Source organism: Macadamia integrifolia, chromosome 8, assembly GCF_013358625.1.
Source record: "Macadamia integrifolia cultivar HAES 741 chromosome 8, SCU_Mint_v3, whole genome shotgun sequence".
NCBI classification, from domain to species: Eukaryota; Viridiplantae; Streptophyta; class Magnoliopsida; order Proteales; family Proteaceae; genus Macadamia; species Macadamia integrifolia.
The window spans coordinates 27,693,548-27,698,615 of record NC_056564.1 but is presented as its reverse complement, the minus strand read 5'-3'; the positions used below and the strand labels follow the sequence as shown (position 1 = coordinate 27,698,615).

At 38.4% G+C, this 5,068-nt stretch overlaps 1 pseudogene; it reads right to left on the bottom strand.

Annotated features, from left to right (window-relative positions):
* Window positions 1-3,710: 3,710 nt before the first annotated feature.
* LOC122086858 lies at window positions 3,711-4,457 on the bottom strand (annotated as a pseudogene).
* Window positions 4,458-5,068: the final 611 nt, after the last annotated feature.

Genomic DNA, 5,068 nt, shown 5'->3' with positions numbered 1-5,068 from the left:
AAATGTCTTCTCCCCCACGGGTTAAAATTGTCTGCAATTCGGATCTGGTACAATTCCATAAAATACTACCTTCAAGGGGTGACACGTGGTTGATACCAATGCAACAGTCGAGATCTGATACAACTAATAAAACCTTAAATCAGTGAAGAGTCATTTAAATCAGATCCGAACCGTTGCATTGGTATCAGCCACGTGTCACCTCCTGAATGTGGTATTTCACAGAATTGTACCAGATCTGAATTGCAGACGATTTTTTTCTCTCCCCATACATGGAATATCTGATGGGATGAAAATAGAAATGGAGAACTAGTGGATCGGTTTTGGATCAGTTATCAGAAAAATGTTTCTCACTTTTTTTTTTTAAGGGGTGGGGAAATAAAATAAAACGTTTGGTGCCAATTTGGTATTCTCAAGGTCTTTTTTCTTTTTTTCTTTTTTTTATAAAAGGAGTGGGGGGGAAAAAAACGATAGAAATGTAACATGATGAAACCACAAAATCTTATTCCATCATTTTGGCTTCATTCCAAATACAAAAAAAGAATAAACAATTGGGATAATCGTTCTTGAAACAGGCTCATCAATGACCACACTATTTTTTTTTTTTTTAAACGGTCTTTTGGCAAAGAAACTGAAAATTCTGTTTTTTATTTGAAACATTGTTTTTGAAACTAAATGACAACCAAACGCAGCCTTAGGTTTCGAGATTCGTCTCAGCCAATACCAATCCTGATCGATTAATTCAATTTTAAAACTATGTTGTGCATCCACCCACAAGGCCACAACCGTGAGCATCCCATTAACACCAGAGCCTAGAAACCATTTGCACATCCCTCCTTTGCCACTGAAACCCACGAGTTGTATTAGGACTTCCGCTCTTTACTTACATCTCTTCCAAAATAGGTGAAGGATAAGATCTCTTAGCTGTCTGATGAAGCAAAAGTCTCTGTTGACAAAGACACTATCCTCGCTTTCTCTAAGCTATTTTTGGTAACCAAGAAAAAAAAAATAGACATAAGAATTCATTATTTATTTATTTATTTTTATTATTTTTTTTTTTGTAATTATTTATTTTTGTTTTCTTGGCTATGGATTCTTTTCCTTTTCTTGAATACCATAGCCAAGAAAAGAAAGAGTGCCAGCAACTTCATCAATTACCTCTCTACTAGTAAGGGTCTTGCTCTCCCAATAATCATATCAATTAGCAAGGTTCTAACATAGGATTTTAAGAGGTTTCAACCAGAGCAGCTCCTACTCTGCATGAACCCATTATTACATCATAAGGGGCAATTAAGATCTTAAATAGAGTGACTAATGGCACAACTTAGGCACCATCTTGAGTTGTTGTGGTCATGGTAAGTAATGTTTCGCAAACACACTTTGGTTTGCTAAGTTCTTAAATCTCAATTATATTGGGTGCATTAATCACTTACACTCTCTTATTTCTTTTTTTTTTTGGTAAATCACTACACTCTCTCTTATGTGCTCAGTTCCTATTATAATGGTGGTCCATCTCAAGCTAACAAATTAGGTTTTAGCTGTTTAATTGCTTAGAAATTGATGTCAAGGAACAATAGAATTGGAAAGTTTCTTCGTTAATGGACAACATTCATGGAAGGTAGGGAGAAATAGATGTGAAAGTCAAACTTTTCTGGGGTATTCAAGAAAAAAAAAAAAAAAAGGGTTTGGGATAGAGGAGAAATAGTAAACTTCTCTCTCTCTCTTTCTTTTTTTTTTTGGTTGTGGGGGGGGGGTCCAGTTATGGAATTTTGCATACAGTCTTCCAACCAGCCACGCTGGCAGTTATATTTGTGTGTTATCATATGGGAGAGGATAAGATTGAATATGAAATTTTATAGATAGATATTCTTGGCATTCAATTCCTAATTATCCAATTGTTAGAACGGTTGAATCACTCTGCCATGTGGCATGACTGAATATACAAAATTTGATGCAGGGTGTATGATTGCAATGGGTCAAATGAACCATAAGTTATCCAAGTGTGGAATCCTCTATTCCATTAGAGCCGATTCCTTCTTTGACAATTTTTTGCCAATGGGGGCTTGCTTTGATAAAGATTAATGAATGGCTATAAAGACATAAAGGGTGTTGGGGAGAGCTACTTGGTTGCCTACCCCTATATCGATACGATGGTGGTGAAAAGATCACGCTGCTCCTAGGTTTGATGTCTATTTGCCTTACTTGGTTGGTCCCCACATTGACACAATGGCCACATGACCAAGTAGATATCCCCATTCTCATAAAAAGGGGCAAGGGAACCCTGTCTGTCTGCCATTCCCACCCCAAACGAGGTTGGGTGTGAAAACCCATTATATGTTGGGGCAGCTAGATCTCTTCACACTCAACCGTGTCTATGGATGATAAATGCTATACGGACACATTTCTTTGTGTTTTTTGTTCACAAGAGACCATTGGGCCCACACACATGACACTGCCCCCAAATATGGGCACAGTGATCATTGCATGCCCCTATGTTTCTGGCGGAGAGGCCTCTCACGAACAGAAAACTGTCTCGGAAAAAAAATAGAGATATAGATTTCCATTTGGATGATTTGTTTTCGTGGCTTTGTTAGGGACACAGAAAGCCAACACAGCCCCTTTCCAATTATGGGGATTTGGTATTGTTTGGTTTGAGCTGTTGAAAGTTATACATAACTTGGGTTTGGATTTGGTTAGGCTGCCGCATCAATCTAAGCCCAAGTCCCACAGCCTTCAGCCTATCCCAATCGATACAAAGAGCATTGATTGGGTTAGCCCCACCCAAATTTTGGCAACACCTTTTTTTTTTTTTTTGGTAAGGAATTTTTGGCACACCCATGGCCCAATAATAAGAATTTTCTTTTTTTGGGTAAAACCCAATATTAAGAAATTCCTTACCCAAAAAAAAAAAAAAAAATTAAGAAATTGGCGGCTCATGGAATCTTTAGGTTTTTTTGGGCCCATTTCAGGCAATTCAGTCCTCTCTTTCTTGAGTGTTTCCAGCCCATGTTTCAATAGTGGAACCAAATTGAAATTTTGGCAACAATCACACACCAAACCTCTCCCGACTCCTAACAACATTTTTTACCCAAAAAAAAAAAAAAAGGAAAGAGTCCTGACACCTATCAACCAAAGGCCTACCCTCTAGCCTAACCATTATTGTTGTGCTTGACATCAATCTTTAAAGCTAGTATCTAGTTCCAAGTTATAGATCAAGTTGCCAACTTGATGCCCAGGAAAATGGCCAATTCGTCCAATGAATTGTCATGAAAAAAAGGGGAAAAAAGTTCAATAAATGGCAAAATGGCCTTTCACTCGACTTCAGCATGGGATACCTCTCTTTCATTATCTGGTCACCTCAAGAACCTTTTGACCAAATACCCATCTCGATGGTGAGACTATTATTAAATTTTTAGTAATTTACAATGCCATCCCATGGAGAATACTAATATTAGAGGTATACTCCATCTCTTTCATCAAATTAGACTCAGATCCCCTATTTTTAGTCTCTGTTAAGTAATGCTGTGAAATGACACTTTAACCCTTATGAGTAAAATACGTTTATTATATTATACAAAAAATCCCCTCTTCACTCATCGACCCCCATCCCAACTCCCCCGACCGCGAGCTAGACTCCGTCTCTTCTCTGGAACCATCAGGTCTTGCAAGCTCTCGAAAAGCTCTTCTCCATTTCCATGGCTATGGAAGTAGAATTTCAGAAGATTAAATGATTCTATTTCTTTTAACAAACCCACACAGTTACTGCAAGACAAACGCTAATTACAACACCAGGTAAATGAAAAAAAACGAAGCATCAAGCCATAGAGATTAGACTTATTTGCAAGCAAATTCCACTTCAAAAATAGCATTAGCAGACCAACAAGAAACAACAAGCTTCTAACCAGAGATCTCGATGGTCTTAACTACGGGCCTCTTCACCTCCTCTTTAGGGACTATGACAGTGAGCACACCATTCTCCATGCTGACCTTCACTTGATCCATCTTGGTGTTTTCAGGCAACCTGAATCGCCACACGAACTTTCCGCTACTCCTCTCCATGCGGTGCCACTTTATCTGTCTTCTCTCCCTGTTCTCTGCTCCTCTCACCGCTGATCTAGAGGACTTTCCCCTCCTACACCTCTACCTTCATCTCCTCCTTATTCAGCCCTGAGAGATCGTCTTGAAACACGTGAGCTTGAGGGGTCTCCTTCCAGTCGATGCGAGCACTGACCACCGCGGATGTTTCACAAGCAGAATTAGGGATGGAAGCGAGGGAGTTGTCGAAGGGGAAGCCCTCGAATGGATCCCAGAGTTCCAGTGAGAATGGATAAAAAATGTTGCTTCGTCGACCTCCGAAACTGCTTGGAAAGCCCGGCTAAATTTGGAAGTGGTGAATTAGCAGAACAGGAGGCGGGGGCATCTACTCAAGGAACTACCTCTGGAGGCAGTGGCGAAGACATCTGCAATGGGATCACGTGCTTCGTATTAAACTGCTTACTACTTACTTCAATAGCATTTTGGATGAAAGCGAGATGCTTTTGCAACTCATCCCAATGGCACCTGAAAGTATACAGAGTGGAGGATCCCGGAGCTCATCCACCTTCAGATTTTTTTTCTTCAATCGATTTGGGGACTAAAACTTTTAAGGGCAATTTTGGTATTCTCTTATTTTTAAGGGTAAAATGGTATTTATAAAAAAAATGAACTGGTGATGTTAGTATTCTTGGTATATTTTGTAACATTAATTCACGGCAGGGGGTCTGAGTTTAATTTGGTGAAAAAGAGGGGGTGTCCCTCTAATATTGGCATTCTCCAGGGGGTGGCGTTATAAATTACCCTTAAATTTTTAACCCTTGAAGTATATTAAAAAATAAAAAAATCTTTTCATCTTCAAAATTGCGGCTCAATTTTTTTTGATGAAAAATATCATACAAATTTATTAAAAAAAAAAACTAAATTTATAAATTAAAAAAAAAAAACTAGAAAACGACTTCAAACGTTTACTTTTTCTTTTAATTGTCGTTTTCCAAGTAAATAAATATAATAAGATTCTTTTTCTCACTCAAGCATG